At 41.4% G+C, this 12,457-nt stretch overlaps 1 protein-coding gene and 1 long non-coding RNA gene across 3 annotated transcripts in view; one reads left to right on the forward strand and one right to left on the reverse strand.

Annotated features, from left to right (window-relative positions):
• The window catches only part of LOC106576771 (serine/threonine-protein kinase 32C), a 146,296-nt gene that overhangs the window by 62,684 nt on the left and 71,155 nt on the right, over window positions 1–12,457 (forward strand). The window lies entirely within an intron of this gene.
• LOC106576772 (uncharacterized) lies at window positions 5,657–12,076 on the reverse strand. Of its 2 annotated transcripts, XR_006760316.1 has the most exons (4): window positions 11,795–12,076; window positions 11,090–11,179; window positions 7,848–7,988; window positions 5,657–7,190 (listed from the first exon to the last, which is right to left on the reverse strand). It is a non-coding gene; the product is annotated as an uncharacterized lncRNA (long non-coding RNA). The 2 variants fall into 2 exon arrangements; XR_001322007.2 differs by having other exon boundaries at window positions 11,090–12,076.

Genomic DNA, 12,457 nt, shown 5'->3' on the forward strand with positions numbered 1-12,457 from the left:
ATTCCTACAGCCAGCATGCCAATTGCACCCTCCTTCAAAACTTGAGACATCTGTGGCATTGTGTTGTGTGACAAAACTGTACATTTTAGAGTGGCCTTTTGTCACCAGAATAAGGTGTGCACCTGTGTATTGATCACGCTATTGAATCAGCTTCTTGATATGCCACACCTGTCAGGTGGTTGGATTGTCTTGGCAAAGGAGAAATGTTCACTAACAGGGATGTTAATAAATTTGTGCTCTGCAACATTTCTGTGATTTTTATTTTATTTCTGCCTATGAAACATGGGACCAACACTACTTCTTGCGTTTTATATTTTTGTTCAGTATATTATCTGCTTTCTGGTCACTGAACACTGATTTGTGTGAAGAGAAAAAAAGTTACAACCTTCCCAGTGATTGAGTGTTTCTTTGAGGTGTGGATCTCTTTTAGGGCAGGTGTTTTTTTAATCTTTAGCCTCCATGCTTCCTAGCATCCTCCTTTCCTTTGACTCTTTCCACATCAATCAGCTGCTGCACGCTCCCTACTCCCCAAGACTTTGCAGTGAGGAAATCAATATCAAACCTTACCAATGGATGGGCAGGCCCTCCCTTTAAAGGCCTCTTTAGGGGAAAGATAAGAAGGTGTGCTGTGCAGCTGGTGGTCAGAGATGACAACCATTCAGCCAACGTTGTCACTACATCAGGTGCCTCACTTCCAGGCAATGCTGGCCACGGCGCCTCTCCTACCACCGAAACTGTGGAATCTGGAAGCAGGCAACACAGTCTGTTCCTGTGATTATGCCAGTTCATCCTCCGGGTTGGGCCCAAAGTAAATACTCCCAGTTTCCAAAAGGGTTGACCTTTTACTGTGCAGATTTTTTTCACTCAGAAATTAGCCTAAATAGCAGGTGTTCATAATTAATATTTAACAATGAAATATAGCCAGCGGGACCATAATTCTTTGGACTGCACCACTCATTAGCGTTTTAGAGATGGCCCTTTTTGCTCACTTTGTTGTCTTACTGTGAGAAAGGCTCATACCAAGAAGCCATCGCCCTGACTGTCAGTGCTACAGTCCTAATTTGGGACCACCACCATGCTAATCTATCTGTCCTTGCCCATCTCCAATGATTTGAATCTTAGAAAGTATAGTATAAAGACCTTTTTAACAACTTTTTTAGGTGGAGCGGAAGTGAACCCTGGAATCCCAAAGAATTTCCGGTGCGATTGTAAACAGCTGCTAGCTAAGCTAACATAGTCTACTTGTTTTCTCAAGGTTAAAATTTTCATTTTTAACCATAGTATTCGCGGGTGGGATGGTCCTTACGTCCTGAGAAAGTTTTTAGCTAGATTTCCCAAAGAAGCATCGCAGCGGGCTGCATTGCCTGCATGTATAGTAACATTAGCAGCAGCAGGAGGTGGCGGAGCCAGGATGATGTGTGCACATGGGTAAGTTGTTTATCAAGTTAACCATCTATTCTAGCTACATATTAACAAGATAGACAGCCATCCAATATTTGTTTTTTTATGACAAATGTTAGCTTGATCTGCTAAAAACAACAAGTAACCATCTAGCTAGTAGCTCATCTAACGAGCTAATGAACAGACTTCCAGTCCCACAGAGAGAACTATTAAAATACAAAAACTCAATTACATGAAATATCAAATGTTATATCACTTGATAATAATGAAGCAAGTTCTGGTATAATTTCTATCTTTCCTAATCTCAGATACAGAGACATGCTAAACCCTGAAAGCTGCTAAACCCTGTTTGTGGATGAAGGTCCCAAAAAAAGTCCCAAGTCCTGGAGAGACTGAAGAGTATATGGCCAATGGGTTATGAAGGGTATATGGCCAATGGGTTATACAGTGCCTTCGGAAAGTATTCAGACCCCTTTTTCCACATGTATTTACATTACAGCCTTATTCTAAAATGGATTTTTTTTTAATCCTCAGCAATCTACACACAATACCCCATAATGACAAAGCGAAAACAGGATTTTTGAAATGTTTGACATTTTATTAAAATTAAAAACAGAAATACCTTATTTACGTAAGTATTCAGAACCTTTGCTATGAGACTCGAAATTGAGCTCAGGTGCATCCTGTTTCCACTGATCATCCTTGATGTTTCTACAGCTTGATTGGAGTCCGCCTGTGGTAAATTCAATTGATTGGACATGATTTGGAAAGGCACACACCAGTCTATATAAGGTTGATAGTGCATGTCAGAGCAAAAACCAAGCCATGAGGACAAAGGAATTGTCCGTAGAGCTCCGAGACAGGATTGTGTTGAGGCACACATCTGGGGAAGTGTACCAAAAAATGTCTGCAGCATTGATGGTCCCAAAGAACACAGAGCTCTAGAGTTCCTCTGCAGCACTCCACCAATCAGACCTTTATGGTAGAGTGGTCAAACGGAAGCCGCCACTCAGTAAAAGGCACATGACAGCCTACTTGGAGTTTACCAAAAGGCACCTAAAGACTCTCAAACTATGAGAAACAAGATTCTCTGCTCTGATGAAAGCAAGATTGAACTCTTTAGCCTGAATAGCAAGCCTCACTTCCAGAGGAAAACTGACACCATCCCCACTGTGAGGCATGGGGGTGGCAGCATCATGCTGTTGGGATGTTTTTCAGAGGCAGGGCCTGGGAGACTAATCAGGATTGAGGAAAAGATGAATGGAGCAAAGTACAGAGAGATCCTTGATAACTTGCTCTACAGTGCTCAGGACCTCAGACTGAGGTGAAGGTTCACCTTTCAACAGGACAACAACCCTAAGAACACTGCCAAGACAAAGCAGGAGGGGCTACGGGTCAAGTCTCTGAATGTCCTCTGAGTGGCCCAGCCAGAGCTTGGACTTGAGAGAGACCTGAATATTGCTGTGCAGCAATGTTCCCAATCCAACCTGGCAAAACTTGAGAGGATCTGCAGAGAAGAATGGGAGAAACCCCCCAAATACAGGTGTGCCAAGCTTGGAGTGTCATACCCAAGAAGTATCGATGCTGTAATCGCTCCCAAAAGTGCTTCAAAAATGTACTGAGTAAAGGGTCTGAATACTTATGTAAATGTGATATTTCATTTTTTTTATTATTAGTATAAATTATGGTGTATTCTGTGTAGATTGTTGAGGGGGGGGAAAACAATTTAATCAGTTTTAGAATATGGCTGTAATGTAACGTGGAAAAAGTCAAGGGGTCTGAATACTTTCCGAAGGCACTGTATATGCTACTGGATTACTGTTAGACTTGGTTGTAGGACTACAACAATTATGTTAAAAGTAACAATGGATAGAACTAGAACATGATTGGCGAACCTTGCTCCTAGAGATCTAGCTAATGGGTGTGCAGGTTTCTGTTCCAGCCCAGCTCTGACATTCTGCTTATTATTTGTATTAGACACTATTCATTTAACTATTCAATCATCTTTTGTTTTGGAGTAAGATGCTGGAGCATCTAACTGGTTTTAGAAGTGGGGGGGGGGGGGCACAATTACTTTATATATATACTGTACCAGTCAAAAGTTTAGACACACCTACTCATTCCAGGGTTTTTCTTCATTTTTACTATTTTCTACATTGTAGAATAATAGTGAAAACATCAAAACTATGAAATAACACATATGGAATCAAAATATTTTATATTTGAGATTCTTCAAAGTAGCCACCCTTTGCTTTGATGACAGCTTTGCACACTCTTGTTATTCTCTCAACCAGCTTCATGAGGTAGTCACCTGGAATGCATTTCAATTAACAGGTACACCTTGTTCAAAGTTAATTTGTGGAATTTCTTTCCTTTTTAATACGTTTGAGCCAATCACTTGTGTTGTGACAAGGTAGGGTTGGTATACAGAAGATAGCCCTATTTGGCAAAAGACCAAGTCCATATTTTGGCACACATAAAACTGGGAGGGACAAAAATGCAATTTCAGAATGTAGTTGCGCTCCTGGTAAGATGAAAGTCTAAACCCACTAACTGTTTACATAGGCGCTCTTTGTATGATATGAGATAAAGTGTTGGTTGTTAAAATTATGTATAGTGTATTTTGTTGGTCATTGAACATTCCCTGTTAGTATGTTTTATTTGGTTGTCACTCATTTTGTCTGATGATATTGCACAGATTTGCAGCTGCAGCTGATGTCCTTGATCATTGATGTGGGTGTAACAATTCCTGTATGTCTGACCTAGGATGCAACCCCTGTTTAGGGCTCTGGCGCTCATTCAATTTTGTCAGCCGGCTATTGTCTTGCATTTGGTCTAAAGAAACATGATATGAAGAAAATGTATTTCAGATGAACAGAATATGAGTAGGCCTATTACTATATGTTGTCTGGCTATGTGGCATGCCATAGGCTGTAGTCTTGTTCATGAACAGACAAGTGTAATTATTTATATTATTTTATAGTAAGAAGAATATAATTGAATTCAGCTGAATAAAATATAAATTATATTTTTCCCATTCCAGAGCGAGTGCGCATATGAAGGCAAAGTTGAGCGTAAAAGTTTCATTTGAAACCAGTCCTATAGGCTATGCTAGTAATAGTTATTTGGCAACTTTATTTGTTAATGATACAAACCTCAGAATGTCTTAGAAATCAAAACATACTGTATATTGGCTGCATGATGCGACTATAGTCTATTGATGATGTCGCAAAAAAAGCTTGCGCTCTATTCCTTGCCTCAGCCTGCACACACTGTTCTCTCATCAAGTGATCATATTATCACCCATCAGACTATTCTCAATTCAATACACACAATCTAAAAGTACTAAAAAATGGAATTAAGAGATATATAAATATTAGGATGAGCAATGTCGGAGTGGCATTGACTGGAATACAGTAGAATACACAGATGAAATGAGTAGAACAGTATGTTAACATTATAAAAGTGGCCAGTGATTCCATGTCTTTGTACATAGGGCAGCAGCCTATAAGGTACAGGGTTGAGTGGCCAGGTGGTAGTGATGGCTATTTAACAGTCTAATGGCCTTGAGATGGAAGCTGTTTTTCAGTCTCCCGGTCCCAGCTTTGATGCACCTGTACTGACCTCACCTACTTGATAAGGGGGGTGAACAGGCCATGGCTAGTGTGGTTGATGTCTTTGATGAACTTTTTGGCCATCCTGTGACATTGGGTGCTGTAGGTGTCCTGGAGGGCAGGTAGTTTGCCCCCGGTGATGCATTGGGCAGATCGCACCACCCTCTGGAGAGCCCTGCGGTTGTAGGTGGGGCAGTTGCCGTACCAGGCGGTGATACAGCCCGACAGGATGCGTTCAATGGTGCATCTGTAAATGTTTGTGAGGGTCTTACATGCTGGCGATCGTGCGCATGTTGATTTTTAACCTTTTATTTAACTAGGCAAGTCAGTTAAGAACAAATTGTTATTTACAATGACGGCCTACGATCAGGACACACAGGTTGAAATATCAAAACGAACTCTGAACCAATGATATTACTTTGGGGGCGGGACGATGTTGACAGAGCCTTTTCTCGCCTGCATTTTTCAGTGACCCTGTTGAAATGTATTCTGATTCTTCTGATTTCACTGCGATTGAGGAGTGGTAACATGGGTAAGTACATGATTGCATATTGTACAATAGTGATATTATTGCCAGGACATGAGTATATTTTAATAAATGCAAATTATAGTTTTACACATCTAGGCACTTTCCTCTCAGACTCCCATATGCCTATAGTATACATGATGACAGGCTGAGTACTATAATTAGCCAGTCTCTTTGACCTTAAAACCAAACAACTCTGGTATGAGATATAAACTAATATTATACTCACCCAAAGAAGTAAAAAAAATAAACAATACTTTGTATGCTTTTCTAAACAGCATGGATTAACAGACACCACCTGCTAAAACAGAAGGTGGTCGCCCTTGTATTATTGAGGCGCAGACAGGGAAGGAGGATGTTATGGGTGCATCCCATAAATGTTCTGAGAAGGGAGCATGGGCAATACTACCACCTTGTCCAGGAGCTGCTCTTGGACCCTGCCCAACATCACCGATACTTCCGGATGAGTGCAGAAGAGATGGAGACTCTTCTGTCTGTTGTTGGCCCAGACCACACCAAGCAGACGACCAACTACAGGACCACAATAAAGCCTAAGCAAAGACTAGCTGTCACTCTAAGATTAGTTATTGGGAAAGGTTGTATTGTGTAAGCAGGTGCATGGAGAAAAACAGTATACTTTTGTGTAAAGAAACTCCAGCACACTGGTGATCATGATGCTCCACAAATGTAGGCCTGTGTTTCATTACATTAAGGGAGCAGCAAGATCACCAGGTGCTATAGTGTATTTTCATTATACTCAAGGTAAGTAAGACGCAGTGTTCCAATTACAGCAAAAAAACAATGAAAAAAAAAAGTTAAATATAACTGCAACAACAAAGAAGTGCAAATAATGCAAACAAAAACATTTCCCTTTTTAAAACTCTAAAACAGAACATAGGCCTAAGTATGCGCAGGGTTGGGATCTGCCTTTTAGGAGGGGATTATCGATGTGTCTCTGTACCAGGTCTCTTGAGAGAATGTACTGAAGCTGTCATCCCAGCTATGTGTTGGAGACCTAGGTTCTGGTGAGTATTGATCCCTGGGCTCATTGTACATGATAGGCTGCGGTCCACCTCTTCCGTGCGGAATACTTGCGGGCGGTGGTGGTGGCAGTGGTGTTGCCTACTGGTCATCCCAGTTATGTGTTGGAGACCTAGATCCTGGTGAGTAGGAATATTGATGCCTGGGCTGGCTGTACATCATAGGCAGCAGTCCAGCTCTTCCATGTGGAGCATCAAAGAGCCATTGTGGTGGTGGAGGTGGTAGCAGAGGTGTTGCATGCTGGTCATCCCAGTTTACAATCAATGACAGTAGTTGCACTTTCAGGTGTCCCTTGGTTCTTCCTATTTTCTTCAGCTCTGGCACAAGGCTGTGCACAAATGACTCATCCTCCAAGGTAGCAGCAGAAGGGATTGACTTCCTGACAAATGCAAGCAGCTCTTCATCCACATTTTGATGGTTGACCTTCTGTTTCCTAATTCTTGGCTGCCAGTCTTGAGCCGTGTCCTTTAGTGGTTGGCCTTGACTGTTGTACAGGCATCGGAAGCACAGGGTCATGGCTCGGGGACATGTCATCCTCGGTGTCATCGGGCTCCACAGGTTGTGGCTGAGGCGAATCAGCATTTTCAAGGCTGAGGTTGCCTCTTGAGCTGAAAAAAGGTCAACATATAAATGAAAAGTTAAACGTGTTTTAAGTAAACTTTAGAAACCTCAGCTCAGGCTCAATTAAACATATTTCTCAAATCTGGGCCACAAAGTCTAACACTGCTGGTTTTCATCATTGCTCTGTAATAAGAGACTGATTCATAATCTATAGACCGATATAGTCACTAATTCAAATGTAATAAATCACATTTTATTTGTCACATAAGCCAAATACAACAGGTGTAGACCTTACCGCTTACTTACAAGCCCTTAACCAACAATGCAGTTCAATAAATAAGTTAAGAAAATATTGCCTAAATAAACTTTTTTTAAAGTAACACAAGAAAATGACATAACAATAACGAGGCTATATACAGGGGGTAGCAGTATTGAATCAATGTGCGGGGGTACAGGTTAGTTGAGGTAATTTGTAAAGGGACTATGCATGGTCAATGTAAATAGTCTGGGTGGCATTTCATTAATTGTTCAGCAGTCTTATGGCTTGGAGGTAGAAGTTGTTAAGGAACCTTTTGGTCCTAGACTTGGCGCTCCGTTACCGCTTGCTGTGCGGTAGCAGAGAGAACAGTCTATGACTAGGGTGACTGCAAGACCTTGAGATTCAGAATTCAGTGCAATCAATTCAAATGTATTTTATAACTTACCTTCTTTGCTGGACTTAAGGTATCAAGAATGATAATATTTTGATATATTTCCATTCTTTCTGATTGGTTCCCCCAGAACTGTAGGTGCCTTAAAAAAAGTGTCATGGAGGGACTTCCATTTGGTTTTGCGCAATTCAACATCTGTGAAAAGTAAAATAGAATTGATTGTTAACCTCTCTGGGCCAGTGGGACATTAGCACTCTAGTCAACAGCCAGTGGAATCACGTGGCGGGAAATACAAATACCTCAAAAATGCTATAACTTCAATTTCTCAAACATATAACTAATTTACACCATTTGAAAGATAAGACTCTCGTTAATCCAACCATGTTGTCCGATTTCAAAAGGGCTTTACAGCGAAAGCAAAACATTAGGTTATGTCAGGAGAGTACCCTGCCAAAAATAATCACACAGCCATTTTCAAAGCAAGCATATATGTCACAAAAACCAAAACCACAGCTAAATGCAGCACTAACCTTTGATCTTCATCAGATGACACTCCTAGGACATTATGTTATACAATACATGCATGTTTTGTTTAATCAAGTTCATATTTATATCAAAAACCATCTTTTTACATTAGCATGTGATGTTCAGAACTAGCATACCGACCGAAAACTTCCGGTGAATTTACTAAATTACTCATGATAAACGTTGACAAAATACATAACAATTATTTTAAGAATTATAGATACAGAACTCCTTTATGCAAACGCTATGTCCGATTTTAAAATAGCTTTTCGGCGAAAGCACATTTTGCAATATTCTGAGTACATAGCTCAGCCATCACGGCTAGCTAATTTGACACCCACCAAGTTTGGGACAACCTAAACTCAGAATTACTATTAGAAAAATTGGATTACCTTTGCTGTTCTTCGTCAGAATGCACTCCCAGGACTTCTACTTCAACAACAAATGTTGTTTTGGTTCCAAATAATCCATAGTTATATCCAAATACCTCCGTTTTGTTCGTGCGTTCAGGTCACTATCTGAAGGGTAACGCGCGAGCGCATTTCATGACAAAAAAAAATCGAAATATTCCATTACCGTACTTAGAAGCATGTCAAACGCTGTTTAAAATCAATTTTTATGCAATTTCTCTCGAAAAATAGCGATAATATTCCAACCGAACAACGTTGTATTCATTCAAAGAGTGAAATAAAAAAATTGCGAAGTCTCGTGACTGCGCATCTCCAGTGTCACTGTCCTCAGGCAGGCCACTTACAAACTCTGCTCCTATACTTTGCCCAGAGACAGGAGACACGTCATTCCTCTTTGAGGGCTTAAGAGAGCCAATGGAAGCCTTAAAAAGTGTCACGTAACAGCACAGATGCTCTAATTTCGATAGCGATGCAACAGAAGGACTACAAATTGTCAGACAGGCCACTTCCTGCATGGAATCTTCTCAGGTTTTTGCCTGCCATATGAGTTCTGTTATACTCACAGACACCATTCAAACAGTTTTAGAAGCTTTAGTGTTTTCTATCCAAATCTACTAATTATATGCATATTCTCGTTTCTGGGCAAGAGTAGTAACCAGTTTAAATCGTGTACGTTTTTTATCCGGCCGTGAAAATACTGCCCCCTAGCCCCAACAGGTTTTAACCAAAAACAGAACATTTGTTTTGTCATTCCAGGTACTTTGCATCTGGAGACTCTATTTGCAGCCTGGCCTTAACCTATTGTCTTGGATTCGAGACAGTGTTGCAGTGCATTATGGAGACCTGTGATGACATGGGTCGCCAGCATCCTTCTCTCTATCTGCCACGACCCACTGAGGAAACGTAGAGACAAACCTCTCAAGAGTTTAATGAAAAATGGGACTTCCCCAATTGTTTGGGATCAGTTGATGGAAAACATATTATTATCACCAAACCAGCAAACTCAGGGAGACGTTTTTTATTATAAAGGAACCTTCTCTGTGGTGCTACTCGCCCTTGTGGATGACAAATACTGCTTCACGGCTATTCCGGTGGGGGATTTTGGGAGAAACAGTGATGACGGAGTCTATGCCAACTCCCCACTTGAAGGGCAATGGTGTCAAAAAACCCTGCAGGTGCCCCAAGATGCCTTTCTGCCTGGGGGTGAAGATTTGGGAAAGATACCATACACAATGCTGGGGGACGCTGCCTTTCCACTAAATCCCTCCCTGATGAGGCCATATGCCGGGCACAACATCAGCTACGAGAAATACATCTTTAACTATTGTCTCTGTCGAGCTTAAATGACAGTGGAGAAGGCATTTGGGATCCTTGCGTCCAGATGGAGGATCCTGTACAAGAAAATCAACCTCCTGCCAAGCAAGGTTGATCCCCTAGTGGTTGCAATGTGCATCCCCATAACTTCCTCACAAAGCCTTGTGATCTGGCTACAGCAGAGGGGGGCAGGGGTGAGGCAATGCATGAAAAGCATAGCCATCCAGGCCTACAGAGCAGGTCAGGAAGCAGTTTCTGTCAGGCAAAAGTTTACAAAGTATTTCACCTCTGTGGCAGGCAGAATTTACTTCCAGGAAAGAATGGTTGTATCTAGGCCTACTTCGATGCACTATGTGTGTGTGTGTGGTTAAAAACCCTTCTACCTGATTTATCAACATGGGACAGTAAGTTCTTTGACAACATCTTCATTTGTTTTGTGTATTCATTCTACACTTTGCAACTATTTGTTACGATCACTGTCTTCAAACTCCCTATCATAAATAAGCCAAGGCGCAGCGTGCATGTAATTCCACATCCTTTAATCGAAGTGAAACTTTACACAAACAAACGTAAACAGAATCAGAACGTGACGCAACTGTGGCGCACACAAACGCTCACAGAAATAAATAATTACCCACCAACACAGGTGGTAAAACGGCTGCCTAAGTATGATCCCCAATCAGAGACGACGATAAACAGCTGCCTCTGATTGGGAACCATACTAGGCCAACAAAGAAATAGAAACATAGATATGCCCACCCAAGTCACACCATGACCTAACCAAATAGAGAATAAAAAAGGCTCTCTAAGGTCAGGGCGTGACACTATTGTACAATTCCACCATTATTTCAACAATGAACAAAAAAACATGAACATTTTGAAAAATGAAAATGCTAGTAATTTTCCAACAAATTTTCTCACATGACTGTTGGCATCGGAAGATTTCTGTATAAAAAAAAAAAAAGCATAGCGCACACATGCCATTCACATTCAGCTAGCTGGTTTGTTTTATACTGGAGAATGAACATAGGGTTGTTATACCTTTACCTGAAATGCGCATGGTCTTTGCAATCTCTCTCCAGACCGCATATTTTTTTAGTTGGATCCTTGTAGTATTTTTGAAGACGTGCGAGGATACTGTCATTAACACAAAAACTGTCAGAGTATTTCCCCAACAACAAGCCCTGGGTGTCTAAGGACTTGAAAATATGCCTCAATGAAAGGAAGATTAAGAAAATTAATTCAGGTCAAAAATATGGAAAGGGAAAAAAAGAACTTCAGGGTGTTCGGTTCTGATTCTCAGATAAACTCTACGGACACTATGAAAGCTTAACCAAGTTTATTCTTCCCAGAAGGTCAGTATAGCTGCAATCAGACAAAGACATGTTCACACAAACACTGATATTTAACCCTTTCTCCTAGGCTGAGTCTCCTCCTACACATCTGTAAAAACATTGTATCTTTACTGCTCAGCAGGACACTAAGTGATACGGGACATAAACTTTTCTTTCTCCCTTAACGCGACCTGACCTGACCTTGACCCCCTTCATCCATGGCTATTCCATGGCACTCTCGCCTTATCAATGCCTGCCACGTGATCGCTTTCCCGCACTCAGCACCTTACAAGCTTAATTGCACACACTATATACCTTCCTCCTACAGATAACCATTAACTTCTGGTGTAGACCCTCTAACCCTAAGCACTCAATATTTCAATAGAATCCCTGATATAATGTAAACGTTATACATTACCCTCTCTCCCTCAGTGACATAAGTACATTTCATATTCTCAGAACCCAACAAAGGATCATGTGGAGCAGAGGTTCTGTACAGGCAATCCAAGACAAGCATGGGAAGGGCTTAATCCAATGATGGGAAGAGAAAGGAAAAGAGAACAGTAATATGGCAGACTGTTCATCCTTTGTAAACGACCTAAACTGTTTTTATGGAAGATTTGATACTATGGATTTTAAAGAGGCATGTAAACAAATATGTGAGAGTATCCCTACATGTTCTCCTGTCCAGATAACAGAGAATGAGGTGGCCTCATGCTTGTTAAATATTAAGCCACACAAAGCACTGGGCCCAGACGGACTACGGGGCAAAGTACTGAAGGTCTGCGCTGACCAGCTCAAGGGAGTTCTCACACGACTGTTTCAACTGTTGCTGAGCACCTGTACAGTGCCAAAATCCTGGAAGGTGTCCACCATTGTCCCGGTGCCTAAGAAGCCAGGGGCCAAATCACCAAATGACTTCGACCTGTGGCCCTCCTTTTGGCCAAATGCATGGAAAGGGTTGTTAGTAAGCACCTTACCCTTTACATAGCAGATCAACTGGATCCGTTACAGTTTGCCTATAAGGCAAAGGAGGAGGACTGAGGATGCTACCCTGACCTTGCTGAGCATGGTGGCTAGT

The sequence above is a fragment of the Salmo salar genome, chromosome ssa18 (assembly GCF_905237065.1).
Source record: "Salmo salar chromosome ssa18, Ssal_v3.1, whole genome shotgun sequence".
Lineage (NCBI taxonomy): Eukaryota > Metazoa > Chordata > Actinopteri > Salmoniformes > Salmonidae > Salmo > Salmo salar.